Source organism: Triturus cristatus, chromosome 12 (genome assembly GCF_964204655.1).
Source record: "Triturus cristatus chromosome 12, aTriCri1.1, whole genome shotgun sequence".
Taxonomy (NCBI): domain Eukaryota; kingdom Metazoa; phylum Chordata; class Amphibia; order Caudata; family Salamandridae; genus Triturus; species Triturus cristatus.
In genome coordinates, this window is record NC_140595.1 from 338,867,787 (window position 1) to 338,891,339 (window position 23,553).

Below are 23,553 nucleotides of genomic sequence, written 5' to 3' on the forward strand. Positions count from 1 at the left end.
TCAAGAACCCACTCTGGTCGAATGGACCTTTTTACTTGCCTAATAGCGTGGAGGGAGAAAACACAATTATCAAAGAATACCTTCCACAATTTGACATAATTGAAGACTCGAAAGTCAATTTCTATTTCTCTCGGGATTTTATTATCAAGAAAAACATCTGCAGATACAAGCACCTTAGCACAAGGCTCAACAGGTAAATGGGTACTAATACAAATGCCACTCTACGAAGGATCCGCATACGACTGAATATAAACAAAAGTACAGCTTCTAAAAGCATGAGGTAGAGAACTACCAAGCTAATGTCGATATTAGGAATCATTAAACCAAAGCATTTCTGTCCCTACTCTATGCTGGATGACATCCCTGCTTAACATTCCCTTAAGACCCAAGAACTCGTAAAAAAGGTGTCAGAAGTGAGCTTCCTAAGAAGTCTTCACTTGGAGAGCTTGATCTAAACGCTCCTTCTAGCTCCTCGCCTATCTCTTCTCTGCCCATCCCTCGGGGCGCTGTCCCTAATACGAAACCCCAAAATACAGAACACGCCCTCCGACACACCTCCTCAACCAGGTCTTCTTTCGGTAATTTTCCATCCCGCTCCGTCCATCTTCCATCAGCTTGGCCTTGAGTCCCAGACACCGTCGGCACTAGGAGTTGCGATTGGCACATTCCAATGCACTCCCATGTCTGGCTTCCTCCATAATTCAACTGTTAGACAAAGACCTTTTTACTAATGAACGAACTGTCCTTGCACCTGCGGTGAGATCATAGGATGGCATCTTTTAACTCTACGATTTACTGCAGCCCAAAACGTCTACTAGAATCAATCACTTGCGGCCAACCGCATTCAGCTAACATAAGAAATACCAGGCCTTTCTCTTCAACGATATATGTGACTTCGGGCCTCTACTAGGTTAAACACACTATTAAATTACATTCTAACATTCACACAGAATAACTAAGGATACATTCATTATATGCGGGTGCCAACTAACAGTGAATATAATGCACCCCTACAATTTTCAAACCTTTAGGTGCTACATCAGTTCCCCCCTTTGATGACAACTATCATCACACCATCATTCTCATTCCTCCTGGAATATAGCTGATCTAAACTGCAGTTGCTACCATCCCATCATGTCGGATCCCTTCCATCCTTTTAAGATTCTGATACTGACGATCCTGTAATCTCTCCATTCTCTGCTCATTTGCTCTGAGGGCTCTTTCGGCCCTATTCCCTCTGTACCACTTCCAGGCTCCTAAGAGTCCCCACAAACAAATCACACATACCACTGCAATTATGATTGGTTTCAACACAGAACGCAAGAATCCCATTCCCAAGTTCGCAAACCAAGTTCCCACTCGACCAAATCCTTGGCTAATCTTTTCCCACACATTCTCTTCCGTCAAATCTTCTATTTCCTTATGGATCGTGGTAATGTTGACGATGTACTTCGCCAGGTCCTTACTGTTGTCTGGAATATACGTGCAACATTCTTGGACCTTCAGCAATTTACAGACTCCGCCCTCTTTTGCCAATAATACGTCTAACGCAAGTCGATTCTGCAAAACCATATTCCGTATCGACAACATTTCTCCATTTACCAACAGCAATGACCTCGCCAAATTCATTGACAATTCATCCACCACAGTCTCCAATCTTCTTATCTTCACATCATTCAGAACCACTCCCAAACTAGGTATTGTCACTCCGTATATATCCCCAATCACCATTCCCGCATTCGCAGCTCTACGCACTTTGGAATGACGTCCCGTCTCTAATAGTTTCAAATCTTCCGTATGATAAATCTTTGGGAATATAATTGCCAAGTAACACGTACCATACCAATTCGCAGGCAATATCACATATGCATTTCTCCCATACACCTAGTACACAGTCGGAATCACCTGTATCGAACTTTGCAAGAAATTCTTAGCAGAGTCCTCCATGGTAAAGGTATGTTCACACGTACTATGCCCCACTAGAACCTTCTGCTTAGGAGTTTGAGGACGGGCAGCACACAATTTTCCCTTCTGTACTTCATCTAATGCAATCGGTCCATAACTTCCCTTAGATTTATGCCATCTCTCCTCGTCCGTCCAGTCCACTGGACTATCTGCTGTATTCCGTGTCTGGGTCAGTTTTCTATACCTGTCCTCTATCTGACCTATGAACTTCTTTTCCGTTTCGGACAACCAACATGTCAAATTATGTCTATGAGCATAAGCTGTATCTAGTCCTCCTATCAGGTACACTCCGGAGACTCATGAGAACTAAAGGTAATGCATCTGGCCATTTCAAGGAAGTCGAAGAGCACACTTTCGCCATTCGGGCTTTCAAAGTTCCATTAACTTGCTCCACGATCCCAGAAGCCTCTGGTCGGTAGCTGCAGTGCAATCTCTGGTCTACATTTAAGGCAGCGCAAAGCAGCTTCATGATTTCACTGTGGAAATGAGTTCCTTTATCTGATTCAAAAGAGGTCAGGAAACCGTACCTCGGGATTAGTTCGCTCAATAACAACTTAGCTACGGTGAGTGTGTCACACCTACGTGTTGGGTAAGCCTCCACCCACCTGGAAAAGACACATACTATAACTAATATGTACCTCAACCCATTATACTTCTGCATTTCAATAAAATCCAGCTGCATCCTATTAAAAGGTCCACCTGACCTACCTATGTGACTCAACGTCACAGCGGTTCTCTTTCCTACATTCATCTGTTGACAAGTAACACACCTCTGGCACACTGCCTCAGCTACCGTCCGAAACTTCGGATTGTACCACGTTTGGCGAAACACTCGCATCATTGCATCTCTGCCAAGATGTACAGCACCATGTATCAGTCTCGCCATAGGACTCAACAAACATTCCGGCAACACAGCGCGTCCATCACTCGAAACCCATATATCCACGTCTCCTTTCTCACATCCCGCTCGTATCCAGCTGTCCTGCTCCTGATCGGAGACCCCATCCTGCAACTGCCTCAGTTCTTCCCATGAGTCTGCCATAGCTAACATCACAGTGTTATCTGTTTTCTCTTCGCTTTCCACAACATGATTCTCAGTATAATTACATCCCTGCTCTGCACAAAATCGAGCAACTTCATCTGCGTAATTATTACCTAATGACACAAAATTGGTTCCTTTAGTGTGTGCAGAACATTTAACAACAGCAATTTCATCTGGGCTTTGCAATGCTTCCAATAATTTTCGTACATAATCCCCATTCCTAATGGGTGAACCAGAAGATGTCATAAACCCTCTCTGGGACCATACCTGTCCGAAGTCGTGAACTACACCAAACCCATATTGGCTATCTGTGTAAATCGTTACACGGATCTTATCAGCGGCCAAACAGGCACGGGTCAGAGCAATAAGCTCAGCCACCTGTGCAGAATGTAATCCTTCAAGACAAGCGGCTTCAACCACCCCTGTGATGGTACACACAGCAAACGCTGCTCTCAGTCGACCGACACTGTCTCTTAAACATGAACCGTCCACAAAGAAAATCTCATCTGAAACTGGGAGCGGTTCATCGACAATGTCAGGTCTCGGTTTGGTGCACAGTTCCGTCACATCGAGACAATCATGGTCCTCACAATCTTCATCAACATCTACATTTGGAATAGGCAACAGTGTAGCAGGATTTAAAACAGAACACCTCTTCAGCGTCACATTATCTGCAGCAAGGATGACTTGCTCATAACGAGTCAACCTATTATTCGTGAGGTGCTGTGTTTTAGTCCTAGTCATCAACAATTCAACAGAATGCGGCACATGAACAGTAAGCGGATGCCCCATCACAATGCTCTCACATCTTTCGATACTGACACCGGTTGCAGCAACGGATCTGAGACATCCGGGCAACGCAGAAGCTACTGGATCTAACGTAGCTGAAAAATAAGCAACTGGTCTACGGACTCCTTCGTGACTCTGAGTCAACACTGCTAATGCGCAACCCTCCTTTTCGCAACAGAATAAGGCAAATGCCTTGTTATAGTCTGGCATCCCCAAAGCTGGAGCGCTGCATAAAGCTTCCCTCAGCCTCAAGAATGACCTTAAACATTCGTCATCCCATGGTACCGGATCACTCACATCCTTTCGCGTCAGCTGCTGTAAAGGCTTCGCTTCAAAGGAAAAGTTCGGGATCCACTGGCGGCAATAGCCCACCATTCCCAAAAACATTCTAACCTCCCTCTGAGTCGAGGGAACTGGCATTCTCAGAATCACATCAATGCGATCTGGTGACACCTTTCTCTTCTCAATTTGGTGCCCCAAATACTGTACTTCACTCAAACAGTATTGCAGCTTGTTTGGAGACACCTTGTGACCATTCTCTCCCAAGTAATTCAACAGAGCAACTGTGTCAATTCTGCAGGCGTCTTCCGTCTCTGACGCAACAAGCAGATCATCAATGTATTGCACTAAAACAGAGTTTTGTGGCAACACAAGACCTTCGAGATTCTTCTTCAAGATCTGATTAAAAATAGATGGGCTCTCCGTGTACCCCTGTGGGATACGACACCACGTTAACACACGATTTTCCAGCCGAAATGCAAAAAGAAATCGGCTGTCCGCATGCAAAGGAATCGAGAAAAACGCTTGACACAAGTCAATCACTGTGAACCATTCAGCTTCACATGGGATCTGAAATAGGATCACAGATGAATTTGGTACCACTGGACAACATGGAACAACTATTTCGTTTATCTTTCGCAAGTCTTGCACAATCCTAAATTTCCCGCTTGGCTTCTGCAGTCCCATAATGGGCGAATTACATGGGCTACCCATAATCTCCATCAGTATTCCCTGCCTGATCATAGACTCAATCACAGGTTTAATCCCTGCAATAGTTTCAGGAGATAACTTATACTGGGGTATCCTTGGAAATTCTACATTTGGTTTAATCTGGATTTTCACTGGGTCTACTCCCTTGACTAAACCAATCTCCTCACCACTAAGGTCCCATATATCAATAGACACTGAGTCCCTCAGATCGAGTGGAAGTTCCTCCACCGTTAATGCTGGGTACATTTCCACGCACACACTCTGATTTGCAACCTTAAAGGTCGCATCATCGTCTCTCATCTGTACCTCCACTCCTTTCGGGGTACAGTAGATCGTACAGTTGAGTTTGCACAATAGATCTCTTCCTAACAGGCAAACCGGACTAGAGTTGCACACCACGAACTGGTGTCTGTCACTGAAATTTCCTATCCTAATTGGAATTGGCTCCGTCAGTGGACTAACCAACTTCTTATTTGCCACTCCAACAACATGGATACTTTGTCCAGAAAGGGCCAACCGTGGCACCACTGCCGACCTTATTGTCGATCTGGTAGCCCCCGTGTCAACCAAAAAGGTTGTAGGGTGACCGTCAAGATCTGCTTCCACAAAGGGTCCTGCCTGATCTACTTCTAGAATGGCCCTAAGCATACAATCCGTGTCTCCTTTTGACCCTAATCGTGCCAACAAGCTTGTATCGTCTCCCTCACTTACTTCGAATTTTGGCATCTGCAAATAAGTGCGAGCTCCCTGCTGTACACTCTTTATTCTGGGTGGCTGGGGAACCTGCATCTGCGGAACACCAGTCCCCCCTTTCATCATCCTAGGTCTAGTTACTGTCTGTACCGCCTCCGCCCCAGGGACCTGAACTACTCCTTCTTACGGCTGCATCTGATTCCATGGGTTCAGGGGACACTCCCGCCTCCAGTGTCCCACCTGGTGACACTGATGACATGCTGTAGTCTTTTTCAATGTCGCCACATCCATCCCTGTCCTAGGGTCTATTGGCCTTGGCCTTCCCTGCCCCTGAACATTCTGATTCCCCCCCTGGTAATTCCCCTGTCTCCTTACCAAGGCTCCCCCATTCGGCTGTCCCTGAGCGGTTTGCATCTGAACAAGCATCAAGTTATCCTTCAATTTCCTATGTTTGGATTCAATCTCGTCAGTACAGTACCTAGCGTAGCTCAAAATCTCGTCAACCGGTTTGTTCTGCCCACAAATCAAGTGCTGCTGTATCATGAGGCTAACTTCTGGCCTCAATCCCAACACAAACTTTGAAACAAACTGTCCCATATCCTTTGTGTCCAACGTATCTAAGCCACTGTACTGCTTAAAAGCCTGCAAAAGTCTCTCATAGAATTCATGTACCGTCTCCTTAGGTTCCTGCACTGTCCTGTCTATCTTTACCCAATCGATGTCTTGGGGTGAAACCTTCTCCTTCAACCAGGCAATCACTCGGTCATACATCCTCATTACTGCCGGTGATGGGCCATTCGTGTATGCATTCCTCTCAGGCTCTTGAGTTGGCCAATCAATGGCAGTCTTGCATGCTGCCCACAAATCCCCCGGGACCACGATGTCGAATAAAGTATTCAGATCGGTCCACAATACCTTTGAGATCTTGACAAAACGATCAACCTGCTTATACCACTCTACTGGCTTCTCCCTAAGCCGGGGGAAATCATTGGTAAACGCCGCCAAATCGCCCCTGCTCCAGGGTACGTACAAGTATCCTCCATTCTGCACTTCCCTTAAAGGGAAATTTCCTATCTTTACCTGCCCTCCACCCAGAGGTGTAGTCTCTCCTATCATTCCCCTAGAGCTTTTCTTCCTTGACCATTTTCCTTCCCATTTATCAAGCGTCATCCATATACGCATGGCTAGGATCAAATCTCTGCTATGGGCCCTCAATCCGACGACCCTTTTCTCCTCCAATTCCTGGTCACTGTACTGCAACCTATGGCTTCCTTGCAATGCTTTAGTTTTAGACAAATCTACCTCGTACCGCCTAGCTAATTCTGACAATTTCTCATGTGCAACTCGTGCCTTTCGAGTCACATCCTTCGCCACAAAGAGTATTTCATCCGGTCCATATGTTACCAATCTTTCAAGGGATAAGCTTCCACTTATTATCTCATCCACTTCTGCTTTTAACCTTACTGCATCTATCATCCCGGCTCCCAGGGCTCCTTTCAGCACCTCTCGGCAGACCACCCTTCCTCTACCGTCTTCCTCACATTCCTGGTCCTGCGAACTCCCTTCTCGGAACATTTCCCTTGGAACAGACCGATCTCCGAAGCCGACCTGCTCTCTCTCTGCCATTCTTGCTCTTGGGTCTTGGCCTCTTAGGGGCGGTACCCATGATCGTAAATCTGATCTTGACTCCATCAGGGACCTCGACCTCTCTGGTCTCTGCTCTCTTTGTTCCCCTGAGGAATCTGACATGGCTGGCAAGGGTGTACTCCATTCTATAGGGTTCGGATTCCGGGTCATTGCACCCGCCAGGCCACTTTCTGTGACCTCTCTCCTAACCCCCTCGGCTGTCTGCTCTGGGTTTTCGCCCTCCTCTGTATCTGGGTGGTAAACCAAAACAATGGGTGCAATGGTAACCGGTACCTTAAAAGCATCCGGTAACCTCCCCTCTCTCTCAACTTTTACGCTTGCCTCGGACGGGCTCCTCGTACTCTCTGTTCCTATTGAGAGTCTTCCTTCTACTCTCATTTCTGGGTGAATTGTTACTCCTCTAGTATCTTCTATTTGAACCAATGTCCCTTCTGGGACCTTTGGGTTATACGGAGGTGGTCTCTCCGACAACAATCTTTCCAATAAGTCATCGTCTATCTCACTCTCATCCTCTTCTTCTGACTTAACATTCCTTACCCCTTCTGATGTGATCAATACGGGATAAAGTCTCTCTCCCTCTATCGCCTGCACTCTCCACCTTTTCTCCGCTGCGTCCCATCTAGCATCCCGGTAAGCCCTGATCGACTTTTTCACCCTTTCCTGATTCCTCCCTCTATCCCTATCATGCGCCGCTCTAATCCACGCATGTAGTGCTTCGAACTGTGTTGGCCTTGGCAAAGGTCGTAACCCCGCCATTACAGATTTCATCTGGTACAACACTGCTAGCCTGAACGAGCCATACCTCGGGAATGCTAATTCCCCTTCACTTTGAGTCATTTTATGCCAATTCTCAAGCCAAATAATCGTATGCAATCCCACATTCTTTGCCATATAATGTGCTGGAGTATCCTCGGGAGGGGCTTCTTCTCCCTCTCGAGTAACCACATGTTTATCGCCTCTACACAATTCTCGAAAAACCTTAAAACACTTCATGATTGACAAAATTCGATCTCACACTCTGTTTACCTCTTAATGTCGAACCCTCCAATAACAGCGCGGCTAACACCAACCAACCTATCACAGCGCGACACTCTCTGACGTCACCTGTCTTTGTTCGCAGCAGTTCCCTCTCCTTACCGTTTACGTTTCACGCCTGCACTCGTCCCATTCATACACTGAAATAACCGTTTATCCCAAACAAGTTACTTCTCTGGCTGTCCGTCCACAGCCTCTGACTGTTCGTCCACAGTCTCTCGAAATTGTTGACCTCGGTTGGCAACTGTCTGTCCCCGTCTGGGCAGAAAGTTCGCCTCTGATAGGTTACAAATACTCAAATCCACGTACAGCAACTCACGACCAGCGTTGAGTTGTCATGCACACACACATTCACTACCCGTATCTCGGTCCAGGTAATCGATGGTACCTCACGATCTCCTTTGGGTGGTCAACAAAATCTACCACGGGTGTCTTCTACACCACAATTCCCGGGCTGCGCGCGCTCACAGCCTGATCTCACAAGTACTCAACATTCATTCTAACTCCGCAAGACATCACACAACGAATCAACACCGCAATCTACAACATCTCATCCTGTACATACTCACTCCACAAACTGCTGCTTCCTGCCGCACTGCTACTCGCCGTCTATGTTCATCATCCGCCGTCGTCCGCTGCTCACCATCTGATGATTCACCATTACTTATCGTCTATGGGTCTCGAGGATCACTTATCTTATCTAATCGTCCCTCGCTATCGGAAGTAACCATCCAACTCTGCTACCAACTGCTGGGGCCCAATTTTCTTGTATCCATTTATCTCAAGAACCCACTCTGATCGCATGGACCTTTTTACTTGCCGAATAGCGTGGAGGGAGAAAACACAATTATCAAAGAATACCTTCCACAATTTGACATAATTGAAGACTCGAAAGTCAATTTCTATTTCTCTCGGGATTTTATTATCAAGAAAAACATCTGCAGATACAAGCACCTTAGCACAAGGCTCAACAGGTAAATGGGTACTAATACAAATGCCACTCTACGAAGGATCCGCATACGACTGAATATAAACAAAAGTACAGCTTCTAAAAGCATGAGGTAGAGAACTACCAAGCTAATGTCGATATTAGGAATCATTAAACAAAAGCATTTCTGTCCCTACTCTATGCTGGATGACATCCCTGCTTACCATTCCCTTAAGACCCAAGAACTCGTAAATAAGGTGTCAGAAGTGAGCTTCCTAAGAAGTCTTCACTTGGAGAGCTTGATCTAAACGCTCCTTCTAGCTCCTCGCGTATCTCTTCTCTGCCCATCCCTCGGGGCGCTGTCCCTAATACGAAACCCCAAAATACAGAACACGCCCTCCGACACACCTCCTCAACCAGGTCTTCTTTCGGTAATTTTCCATCCCGCTCCGTCCATCTTCCATCATCCATCAGCTTGGCCTTGAGTCCCAGACACCGTCGGCACTAGGAGTTGCGATTGGCACATTCCAATGCACTCCCATGTCTGGCTTCCTCCATAATTCAACTGTTAGACAAAGACCTTTTTACTAACGAACCAACTGTCCTTGCACCTGCGGTGAGATCATAGGAGGGAGAAATACTTCGCATCTTTTAACTCTACGATTTACTGCAGCCCAAAACGTCTACTAGAATAAATCACTTGCGGCCTACCGCATTCAGCTAAAATAAGAAATACCAGGCCTTTCTCTTCAACGATATATGTGACTTCGGGCCTCTACTAGGTTAAACACACTATTAAATTACATTCTAACATTAGTGCTTTTACTTTCACATACGTGAATAAACGACATACATGAATTAATTAGATCAAGTTACACGTTTAGTCTGGTACATTGCATTAAACAGAAACTTATCGTTATGCATTTTGCTAAATACATACATTATACATTTTCGCGTCTCCTAACGCTTTTACATGATGATGTAGCTAACACATTTCTTAATACGTTTCACACAGAATAACTAAGGATACATTCATTATATGCGGGTGCCAACTAACAGTGAATATAATGCACCCCTACAATTTTCAAACCTTTAGGCGCTACATCAATAGCGCTACCCACAGCTCCACAAAACATTCTCCCTTCTTCTGCACCTACGGTTTTCACCCTAGGTTCATTCCATTAATACACCCAGAGAACACAACGCACATACCTGAGGTGAAGGAGATGATACTTCACATCCAGAAAACACTGGCTGACACGCAGAAGAAGCTAAAGGAGGCAAAGGAAAGATACAAGGCCTATGCCGATAAACACCGACGTCCGGGGCCTGTTTATAAGATAGGGGATTATGTCTGGCTATCCACTCGGAATATCCGCTTTAAAAGGTATAGCATCTTTAACCCCAAGTACATAGGTCCTTATAGGGTAGTGAAGCTTCTAAACCCTGTTGTTGTGAAATTGGCCTTACCCTCCTCCCTTCGCATCCACCCCACATTCCACACGTCCCTTTTGAAACCCTCTGGGGCTACAAGCAAAAAGAGGGCTCCTCCGTTACTAGTGGATGAGGAAGAGGAGCATGAGGTTCGAGGCATCCTTGATTCCAAATTCTACCGTACCAGATTGTGGTATCTCATAGCTTGGAACGGGTACGGTGAGGAAGAGAACTCCTGGGAACCCGCGGAAGGGGTGCACGCACCTCGATATATCAGATTATTCCACAAGCGCTTCCCTAACAAACCCTGCCCGTGTCAGTGTTCCTCGGGAGGGGGATGTACTGTTACAGCGCATAGGAGGGGAGGCAGGGGAACAATGCCACAACGCGCAAGAACGCGCTGTGGAAACTAACAAAACTACACCTCCCAGGCACCCCTGCGGCACGACGGGAAGAACGTGGTGACGCACCTTCAAGGAAGCGTTCAAGAGCTTCCGGGGGCGATTACTCTTGTTCCGGTGCAGTGCTGAGAAGCAGACGAAGCCCCTTCGTTGCTCCATTGGGGGAACCCGTTTCGGTGGTTCCGTGCAGAGCAACCTTCCACCTGCGTGAGGGGAGGATTCCCATCCCACCTTCGTGGCAGGTCAGACCTATGTTTTCTTTCCTATAACGCAACTTTCAGCATTTATCTGAGGATTTCCTAGTTGTCACTCTTCTCATGAGTGAGCTGGGGGTTGGATTGTCAAGTCAGAGGACCTGCAAGCAGCAGGTCGAACGGGGGGAAAAACCCTCCACTAGAGATATCAAATACTATGAATACTATGTTTGAAGTCAATGGAGTGAAACCACTATGAGAAGACGTATGTCAAAAAATACCCTGTGTTCGTAGATACGAAGGAGCGGGACATTTTACATGATAAGGCTTTACTCACTAAAGACGTAGATATACAGAAAAGTCTACGCCCCTATGGGGGGACAACGTTTGTTTTGAATTTATGAGAGATGGATGAGTGCGGCCACCTCCCAAGACGTATGGTGGATGTGAGTGAAACCAACGCTACCGTTTGCTGAGTGGGTGTAGGCGTGCAACTGGGAAATGATCTATATGTTTATTGTGTCTTCTCAAGCAGGGGATCAGTGAGTGAGCAGAAGGACGGCTCATCCGCTCCCCTGTTATAGGCCTACCCATTTTGCTCAGTGGTAGGTCAAGACTGCTTCCCTATTCTTTCCAAAAGACGCTTACCATGTTCTGAGATTGCATGTACTGTCTCTAATGCACTTTTCTCTTTAATGCAGTTTTGAGTGCTACCCCACGCTGCATTTGTTACCTGCTTCAGAAGAGCTGTTATTTTCCTTTACAGGTACGAGACGTACCCCCAGCCTTGGGGGGTGGGGGAAAGGGGTAGGATAGGGAAGTAGATTGGGTTTTAGGTACTGATCTCTGTCTTATTCTCTCTACAGGTCTCCCTCCCTGCTGTCCCCATCCTTTCCTTCCCCCACTTGATCACCTCATGGAGTCTGTGTATATCTGACCAGACTTTGGGGGTATCGAGAGGTGGACCCCCTAGAGCAACGTACGATCCTGAGGATTCCTGGCCACAACACTATCCTAGAGGCGGTCACGAAAGCTAGTGTTCCTAATTCTGAAGCTCTGCATCCTCATTGAATCCTCATTGGATTTAGTGGGCTACGTCTTTGACATTGGCTGATGTCAGTTTTGTTTTTGACCCTTCTTTGCAAACACAAAAGTTTCTTCAGTGCGAACACGTTCACCCTTGACCTTCTTCGGTTCTTCCTCTTGATCAATACAAATGTATCATTTACACTGATGGTTTGGACCAACCGGCCATTTGGTCTAAGCAAACTTATTCTGCAGCTTGCGCTATTGATGGAGGACGTAGTTTTTAACTCTACATTACTTCATACCCAGTCCCTTGGGTACAGCACTGCACAGCTGGCCAAACTGAGAGCTCTCCTTTTAGCTCTTGAATATGCTGACCCTGAGTTACCCACCCTTATTGTGTGTGATTATTTTTATTTTGTACAATCTTTTAATGACAATTTGTCTTTTTGGAAACAAAATGATTTTTGGGATTCTATAGGTAGCATCAATGGGCTACGTCTTTAACATCGGCTGATGTCAGTTTTTAGTTTTTGACCCTTCTTTGCAGACACAAAAAAGTTTCTTCAGTGAGAACACGTTCACCCTCTACCTTCTTTGTTTTTTCCTCTTGATCAAAACAAATGTCTCATTTACACACCTGAGGCGGGATATCCTCATGAAATTTGAGATATCTGAGACTAATCAAAAAGGTATCCAAGATAAATGCGGGGTACTGGAGGAGAAGTTGGATGATATTGTGCAGCGTACTGGAATTTTGGAAGGGGAGGTGAAGGCATTGTCAGTGGCGATGTCGGAGAGTTCTAAGAATATAAAGACGCTAAAATTGCAGAACAGATTGTTGCAGGATGATATAGAGAGGCTGGAAACACAATCCAGACGTAACAACCTGAGAGTCCTTAAAATTCTGGAAGGGGCTGAGAAAGGGGATATTAAGGCTTTTATATGTAGTCTTCTGGGAGAAGGAATTCTGAAGGACAGACCAGAAATTGATTTGGAGAAGGAGATACAGAGAGTACACAGAGACGCATTCAAGCTGAATCTGGATAGGAAGATGCCTAGAAAGATCTTGATAATCTTCCTTACATATGCCATAAAGGAGTTGGTGGTGAGACATGCTTTGAAGGAAGATTCTTTGAGACATGATGACTTTAGTTATCAAATAAGATCAGATCTAGGCAAAAGGATGGCTCAGAAGCACTGGGAACTGGGTACTAGGATGAGTGAGCTACGAAGTAAGGGAGCTCAGGTTCAGATGAAATTCCCAGCAATATTAAAGATAATGTGGCGAAATAAGATGTATAGCATCAGAAATCCGGAGGAAGTTGACACCTTCTTATCACAGATGGAGGGATGAGCTGTCAGATTACGTAAAATAGGCGTGAGGGTTCGCCAGAGGTACTAAGAATAGATGTTAGACATAATTTTTATTATGAAGTTGATAGGCTGTTTATTTTCTCTATTTAACTTCATGTGTTCTTCTCACTTAGGGACGGGGGATCACGAAGGGTGGATTGTATCGCCCAGGGTGTAGAAAGGGGGTTTCCAGGGGGGGAAGAGGGGCACTGGGTGTGGGGTGCATTGGGAAAAAAAGAAAAGAAAATAGTCCTCATTATGCTATCTTTCGAAGGGTTGAAGGGCAAGCTAGGGTGTAAACGCATTGAGAGGTGGAATCAAGGTCTACTGCTAAAGAAGGTGAAGCGGTGCTATAGAATTAGAGTCTGGGAAAATGAAATTGAATATGAATAGGTCAAATAGTTAACTTCCTAACATAGAACGTGAATGGGTTGAGAAGTAGGAGGAAAGTGTCCCAGGTTATGGAATTCCTAAAGAACAGTGAGGTGCAAATCATATTGCTGCAAGAGACTCATCTGGAAAGAAGCGAGTGTAGACAATGCTTTAGTAAGTCAAGATGGGTCCAGGAGGTGGTGTGTTCAGACCTAAGAGGGAGCACTAGAGGAGTGGCCATTATCATTAAAAGTAACTACGGAATAAGATTAGTTAAATACGAATCCGACCTTTGGGGTAGATGGTTGGTGGCTACCCTTTTAATTTAAGGCATGCCATTGGTGTGCGCTGTATACTATGGGCCGAATAATGACAATCCAGAGGCCCCTATAAAGCTTGAATCCTGTTTATTAGAGACAACGGCCCCAATAGTATTGGGAGGGGATTTCATTTTAGTTATGAATAAGGAATTAGACCGGACATCAAAACTAAGTATATTAGTCCTCCAAAAACATTATACATTTTTTGAAGAGTATGATGAGGGAATTTAATCTGATTGACATCTGGCGTAGTAAAATGGGGGAAATTAGAGAGTTTACCTTTTATAGCAAGCAGTACAAGCATCACTCCTGTATAGATTATTTTATGTTAGATCAGGAGCTTTATGGGGATGTGGAAGAGGTCACTCATATCCCAGCGATATTGTCAGATCATTCCGCAGTAGTCCTGTCACTGAGGCTACATCAAAAAGAGGGGCAGAGAAGGTGGACAGAGGATAGGACGATATTATCGGACGAGGATGTGGTTTGTGACTTAGGGGAAGAATCCGCTGATTACTTTCAAGCTAATATGAGATCGGCAAAAGGGCAAACAGTCTGGGATGCTTTCAAAGCATATTTAAGGGGGTTCTAAGGTCCATATTGGTGGGAAAGAGACGGGTGGCGAAGCATAAAGATGAGAACAGAATTAGAGAGATTAAGGAAAAAGAAGGAGATTTACAGAAGGCTTTGATGGATGGTTTGGATAGTGTGCGGGTAGTTAGTAAAGATCTGGAGAGGTTACAGGCAGAATTACAGGCACAGCTAGATACAAAGCTACTCAATAGATGGAAAGTGAGAAAGCTTCAACACTTTGCTTATAGAGAAAAATGTAGTTTGTTACTAGCCTGGAAGGTCAAAGCAGATAGGGCTAGAAACACAATACGGGACCTAATTAGTAGGGAGTCAGTGGAAGTACTATATGCTAAAGCAGATATATGTGGAGAAGTGCGAAGTTTTATAAGTCATCTCTGTAATGAAGATATACAACCAGGCCGGAAGGGCATAAAGGATTGGTTAAGAATGACGACACTTCCACAATTCAACCTATGAACAAAAGAAAGCCTTAGAGGGAGAGATTACAGATGAAGAGATTAGAGCGCAGTGTTGGAAATGGGCAAGGGGAAAGGCAGCTGGACCAGACGGTCTGCCAGTTGAGGCCGTTTCTTGCATTAAGGATATAGAATTTCCAGTCTTAAAAGTCCTATTTAATGGGATATATATTGGGGGAAAATGGTCCCCAGTTCTTGGTCAGAGGCTATGGTTTCTTTAATTTTAAAACCGAACAAGGACCCGCAGAAAGTGGATTCCTATAGATCGATATCCCTCCTAAATACGGACTACAAGATTTTTTCTGGAATTATAGCATCACGTGTTGCCAAGGTTATAAAAGAGATTATCCATCCTGATCAAAGAGGCTTTATACCAGGGACGCAGCTAAATGAACTAATATACCAGTTGATGGGGGTTGTGGATATGGCGGAGGCACGGAATTTACCTCGAACTATAGTAGCAGTAGACGCAGCTAAAGCTTTCGACCAGGTGCATTGGGCATATCTGTGGGAGACATTACGTAGGTTTGGTTTTCCGCAGAATGTGGTAAGGGCTGTGTAAAAATTGTATTACTGCCCTAAGGCAACTGTAGAGTTGGTTCAGCATTTCAAGAGGAACAAGACAAGGCTGTCCCCTGTCTCCGCCTCTTTTTAATCTGTATATAGAGCCTTTAGCTAATTTGATAAGAGCTGATTCCACCATTCTCCCTTTCAAATCTTATGAGTTTGAAATTAAATTGGCGCTATATGCAAATGATTTGATTCTGTTCACTAGTAATCCACAAAATGCAATTCCTAATTTGATAAGGAAGGTGGAGAATTGTGGCCTAATCTCAGGGTACAAAGTGAATACAGGAAAAACTGAGATAATGGAATGGAACCAGAGTCTGATGAGCCAGGGGGCCAAAACACAAATATGTTATCTTGGGGTATTGATTACCCAGAAACTGGAGGATATTACAAAAACAAACTGGAGGAAAGTTAGTCAGGAGATAGCGAGTCTGTTGCCCAATATGGGTGAACCTACCTTTAAATATCTATGGTCGGGAAAATCTTTTAAAAATGATCACTCTCCCAAAAATTACTTTTCTCTTTAATTCTGTTCTTTTAACTTTTCAGAAGGAGGATATAGCTAAACTCCAGGGAAAAATAGGGAGTTTTATCCGAGCATCAGAGGGCCCCAGAATAGCCTGGAAAAACTTGAGAAGGAGGCTTGAGGTAGGAGGATTGGCGTTACCAGACCTGCTTGCTTATTGCTGTGCTTTTCATTTTAAGATTGTTCGCATGCTTGCAAACAAGACAGATAAGACATCTGTGGGCTTACTTTTTGAGGCTATGCTGGTGGAGGTCTTGCAAGGCCAGCATCACTTTCTTTTTAAATATGGAGAACCAAAATTATTTTAAAAGGTGAGGCTCAAGATCCTGAACGCCGCTTTAAGAACCTGGATGTGTGTGCATAAAAGATTGGGAGTTCCATATTTTTCATCATGGGCTCCGATTTGGGAATCTCCGGGTACCCCAGAATGCTTGAGGGATCAACTCAGTCAGCCCCTAAAATCGGGGGGCATTTGTTATTGGGCAGATCTTAAAATGGGCTCTAATTTAGTGAGCTGTGAAGTGCTAAGCAATTGCACCAAGGGACAATTAATGAGGTTTAAGTACTATCAATTATGGTCCTGGTGGGCAACACAAAATTGGGCACAAGAGGAGGAGGATTCGAAATTTGATCCGGTGATGAGAACTGATCATTGGAAAAAGGAAATCTCCTTTTGGTATTGGGCCTTCCTGGAGACAAATGAGAAGATCAAAACTGAAATTTTAAATCTATGGGGTAAAGAGTTCGGTGATGAAGACTTGAAGCAAATGTGGCACGATTCATATGGCATGTTACGAACAGTGGTAAAACCTGCATCGCTTAAACGTAATCATTTGTTCACCACCTATAGAGTCTATTGGTCCCCAGCTGTCAAGTCTCCACTCACCTGAAATCCAGGATGTTCAATTTGAGAAATGAGACGCTTCTTCTCTACGCCCCTCAAAATCTACGCCTGTCAAACCGTATGTATAACACATCTTAACAAGAACAGATCTTCAGGGGAAGGGGAAAATGTGACAAAATAAAAAAGAACAGAAAGAAAACACTCTGCTGGATTCGGATCTTGGAACGACTGTGGCGCTGATCGCGATACCTTAACCACTCTGTAAACACAGTAATTCTTCTGGGAAAATATCTATGTACAAAAAATAAAGATCAATAAACATTCATTTAATTTACTTAGTTGAATACATCCACTAGTATCCTGATTTACATTGCACATAAAGATTCTACCTTTCACTTTAATTTGCTGCTCAACATATAGCAGAGATAATGTCTCCCTTTTATCATCAGATGCATCATGTGCTTAAAGTGACATTCTTAAACACATGTTTAATGCTGCTCTCTGTAGTGAAATAAAAGAACACCTTGTCACCTTTTCAGCATAACACACCAATAACTCAAATTCAAATGTTCGATGAAACACGTACTAACAAAAACACCTTTTTCTCGTCTTCAAGAAAATCATAAAATAAAAGTAATACAACACAAAATAAGTTTCAGCAGAAAATGTCTACTTATTTCTGAGTAGGAAATGAGTCTGTCTCTCTTTAATTTGAAAAGTCTTATTTGTCTCACTCTTGAAATACGAAGAAACTATAATTTAAGGAACCTTGAAGCATTTCCTCTGTGAGCGCAAAAGTCGTCAATTATCAGCCTTTGGAATAAAACAGAAAAGTACTTGTTTAATCTTTGACGCGCTTCCACTGCAACCTTTATTAATTAGAAATGCCTTACTTGACTGAGCGCTGCTTTTTCTTTCTTTGTTGCAGGTCGGAGTTATTTCCTAGATGGAATGAAGGAGGAAGTCGTGGAGTTGTCTGGACACCACCAAGGACTGACTGGAGCCGAAAAGGAAGAATGCTGCCTGTGGCGCGGGAACTCGAAGGAAATCAGGTAAGTGGGAAATCGTGAAGATGAGCACAAGCACGTCTCATTCTGCTTTCAAGCCTTTTATAGGCTTTAGGTGGGTGGGGTGATTTAACAGAAATGCAAATTGCCAACTGTAAAGTGGGTGTGGAAGGCACATGTTAACTGTCATTAGTTCTGCTGAATCAAGTTGTTTCAAGCTAAATGGATTCCGATACCAAGAACTACTTAATGTTTATAACAGTATTACAGCATATCATACCAGTTTATACAAGAAAAATAAAAGCATGAAAGTTCACACTTGTGCAATTCCGTAAACCAAACCAAAAGAAAGCAAACCAGAAATAAAGACTGAACATGCTACATATATATTGGGTCACTTCTAATACACAGTATGAGGATTAGCCATGTTTATGGCGCTAATCCTAACACCAGCGAAGCTGTCTAAGGTTACTGGCAATACCTATAACTGCCCAAGATGTATGTTCGTAGCAGCGGATGATGTACATTTGCAATGCCCAAAAATCGCACTGTACTGGTCCTCGGTGTGTGACTTAATTGGGGAAATTACTGGGAAACAAATTAAGGTAAGCCCTTGCCTCATATTCTTCGGGCTAAACCCGGAGGAAAAAGTACAGATTAATATGGTTAGTTCCAAGTTTTTGTTCTATGCAATCTTATTGGCAAGGCGTGAGATCTGTAGGCTATGGAAATCTGAAAGCCCCCCATCCTTCACCGAGTGTCTTAAGAATATTATATACACAAGTGAGTCCGATATGGCTTGCAACCTAAGAAGTAAAGAGAAGATCTGGACTCCATTGGTAGAGTGGAGAGAGAAGGCAAGTTAGTCCAATGATTAAGCCAAACAAGGTGTCGGCCATGGTATCTCCTATACTCTTGTGGCCCTAGTACGTGAAGGAGATGGAAGTGGAAACAGCAGTATGCTTGTGGAGTATCTTCCTCCCTCTTTCTATTTCTCCCCCAGTTAGCTCCAGAGAGACTAGAGTAAAACCTAGCAAGCGAGTTGGCAGAATGAGGACACAAAAAAACAAATGTAAAAAAATAAAATAAAAATGTATCATTTACACTGATGGTTTGGACCAACCGGCCATTTGGTCTAAGCAAACTTATTCTGCAGCTTGCGCTATTGATGGAGGATGTAGTTTTTAACTTTACATTAGTTCATACCCAGTCCCTTGGGGACAGCACTGCACAGCTGGCCAAACTGAGAGCTCTCCTTTTAGCTCTCGAATATGATGACCCTGATTTACCCACCCTTGTTGTGTGTGATTCTTTTTATTTTGTACAATCTTTTAATGACAATTTGTCTTTTTGGAAACAAAATGATTTTTGGGATTCTATAGGTAGCACGATAAAGCATAAAATGTGTTGGGTTCGAGTGGCCGCTCTTATGGAACGCCTGCCACTTATACAGGTTGTCCATACGTTGGGACATCAACATGCATGAGCGCACGCTGTTGGAAATTTGATGGCTGATGAAGCAGCCAAATCTGAGGTAGCGACAGTTTAAGTTCTTATGTGCATTTATGATTTTCTCAATCAAGAAATCAAATGAAGTTTTATTGAATTGAATTGATAGGCAGGCAATTCAGGTGTTAGAATCAGTGGTCATGGCTATTTGTTGTGTGGGTGTAACATTCTTCATGCAGTGTAACATACAGAAATCAGAAGAGAAAACCAGACCCTGATCTCTCCAATTTCTATCTGGTTTATGATTCTGCTGAAAATGTGTTTCTATGTGTCATTACAAGCCTTCCCAAAAGCACTCCTTCTCTCCCACTGCTTAATGACACGGGAAGGCATTCACTGGCAGATGTAGTGAGGCTTCGCCCCATATTGTACTGGAGTAGAATATGGGCCACCCTCGAGCTATCCACCTACGCAAGTTGTCTCAGGGATGCTTTAGAAGCTGACCACCACCACAAAATAGGCTGGCTCAGAGATATCAAGGGGGCACTGACCTCGATGGGCCTGACCAATTTGTGGGAGAATCTGATAAATGTATTGTCTGTACCTAAAGTTGCACTGAAGGATAGATATTGGGATATGGTGTGCCAAAACAGTAATAGAACGAGTGACAGTACCGCATTGACTGGGAGGATTCTGCCAGCTAAACCTGACCCCTATCTCAAATCTTACTGGGAAGCCCTGTGACCGTAAACTCTATTTTCAATCCAGTGTCGGTACACTCACGTTGATCCCATCTTCGCCGGGAGAAACAGCGTCCACTTCAGCCACACCACGCAGCCCCCCTGGACCGACCACCACTGTGTACACTTGCTTGTCAATAAACCCAAACCACCTAAACCTGCTCCGCACCCTGCGAAGGAACTGGAGCAGAGTCCCTGAGGAACAGCTCAACTCCACCCTCAACAACAACACCCCTCTGCCAAAACAAACGCCAACCTCGCGGCCATGGAACTCTAACTGCTCAGACAAGCTTGCCCAAATGCTCAACCCCGACAAGCAATGCCCCAGGAAAGCAGCCTTTTTCACCACCAATCTCCAAGAAGCCAGATGCACCTGCAGACCCCTGGAGAAGAACTAGAGAAACACCAAGACACCAGCAAAACTACACCTCCTACAAGGACTCTATGACGGAATACCATCAACGCATCAGAAACTCCAGCAACTCCAAGGAACTTGTCAGCATCATCCTGGAATTCTCCAAGCCCCACAGCGGAGCCACGGACATCACCCCTTCCCAGGACCTCTGCAACAAACTCGGATCCTACTTCCAACTGAAGATAAAGAACCTCTACGACAACTTCAACGGCCACACACCTGACCCCACACTCAACCTGCCCAGCAGCAATGCCAGCCAGACCACCATCTCTGCCTGGACACCGATCACGATTGAGGAGACCGCTGCTGCCATGAAGGGTATCCACTCTGGATCCCCAACAGACCCATGCCCTCCCTACATATACCACAAAGTCGCCACAACCATCGCACCCGTGTTACAATGCACCATCAATACCACCTTCGATACCGGCTCCTTCCCTAACCACTGGAAACACGCAGAAGTCAGATCCCTGCTCAAGAAACCATCAGCAGACCTGACAACCCTCAAAAACTACCGGCCCATCTCGCTCCTCCCGTTTGCAGCAAAAGTCGCCGAGAAGACAGTCAACGCAGAACTGACAAGGTTCATCGAAGACAATGCCATCCACGACCCTTCTCAATCCGGTTCCTGAAGCAACCACAGCACCGAGACCGCCCTACTAGCAGTCACCGACAACATCCACTTCCTCCTCGACCAAGGCCACACCACAGGCCTGATTCTACTCGACCTGTCAGCAGCTTTCAACATAGTCTCCCACCGCACACTCTCAGCCAGACCACAAGACGCCACCATACAAGGCACCGCCCTTGAATGGATCAGATCATTCCTCACCGGCAGGATACAAAGGATCAGACTGCCACCCTTCCTCTCCAAGCCCACTGAAATCAACTGCGGAGTCCCACAGGGATCATCACTAAGCCCAACCCTGTTCAACATCTACATGGCCCCCCTCGCCGCCATCGTCACCCAGCTCATCCTCTCCCTCACCTAGGACCACACCACCACCAAACTCCACTTCCAGGAAGGAATGCAGGACGTTGCAGCATAGATGAGCAATAGCTGCCTAAAACTCAACTCAGACAAAACAGAAGTCCTCATCCTCTGAACCTGGTGGTCTACTGCCCTCGGCAACCCACCGACCCCCACAGAACCTCGGCATCATACTCGACTCCTCCTTCTCCATGAATCGACAGATCAACGCCATCACCTCCAGCTGCTTCAACACTCTCTGCATCCTCCGCTAGACCTTCAAATGGATCCCTCCCAAGGCAAGTAAGACAGTTACCCACACACTCATCACAAGCAGGCTGGACTAAGGAAACGCCCTCTACGCCGGCATCAACAAGTCCCTACTCTGCAAGCTCCAGACAATACAGAACACCGCCGCAAGACTCATCCTCTCTATCCCCCTACACAAACATATCAGCCAACACCTGTGCAAACTTCACTGGCTCCCCGTCAAGAAAAGAGTCACCTTCAAGATACTCACCTACGCCTACAAATGCCTACACAACACCGGATCCTAATACCTCAACGACAGAATCACCCTCCACATACCCAAACGAAACCTCTAATCCACAAACCTCCTTCTCGCCAAAACCCTGCACATCCACAGAGCCAGAGCAGGTGAAAGAGCCTTCTCCTACATCACAGCCAAGACCTGGAACGTGCTCCCTGCCGATGGGCCCCCTCCCTGAACACCTTCAGGAAGGCTCTGAAGACCTGGCTTTTTGAATGAAACAGACCCCCCCCAAGTGCCTTGAAGCCCTCACTGGTGAGTGGTGCGCTCATAATTTCCCTGATTGATTATTTGATTGATTGATTGATTGCCCTTGAAATACTTCACTGCAAAATGGTCATCATTGGGAGACAATAAGTGCCCACATTGTGCTGAATACGCTGAAACATACCCTCCTATATAAAGCTTCTCATCGCTTGCACTTTATAAACATGTTTAATAACTTTTTAACCTTTTTAACCTTTTATCCATGATTGGAGTTTTACTGTATGTCTGATTTTACTGATTTGACAAACTTTATTTGCTGTCCTGCAATAACATGGTCAACCATGTGTCTCGAGGTTTGTGCCCCTCTGAGCTGTGGTATTTTATTACAGTACACACCATGTTATTATTGTATATAGTGCATGTTATGTGATTCATTGGCGATATCACTGATGAGATTGTCGATTTCAAAATTTTGATGAAATGACAAATTGTTTACCATCTGTACATATTGATTTTGATGATTAATTATTTTAATAAACTATGTATTTTGTGCTGTACTTGCTTTTATGACAATATTGTCGAAATAAAACTCTTTGAACTGATTGAATTGATTCCTCAACCAAGGAAGTCCTAAAATCGCCTGGAACTGAGGATAAGAAATCAAGTCAAATTGAACTGTTTCATGGTGGCACTCATGGTTACAAAGTCCTAAATCTGCAGTATTATGCGTGACAGGTCCTGACTTTATGATACTCCCATCGATAGTTTTTACTATCTCTGTTACCTTTTTGTTTTCGACTGGAATGGCCATTTGTTAAACCCATGTATTGTCTATAAAATTGACTGTTGCTCAAGGGTCTTACATGATTTCGACTTCTACAGATTTATTTCCCCAGGTCAGTTGTGCTTTTATAAAGAAATGGCGCAGAAGAGAAAGGGCATGATTCTGAATCTGAAGTTGGGAGACTATTAACCCTGACCTACCTGAGAACCTATAAGTTCTCGGGTTTGCTAGATTCACTACCCGGGGCGTT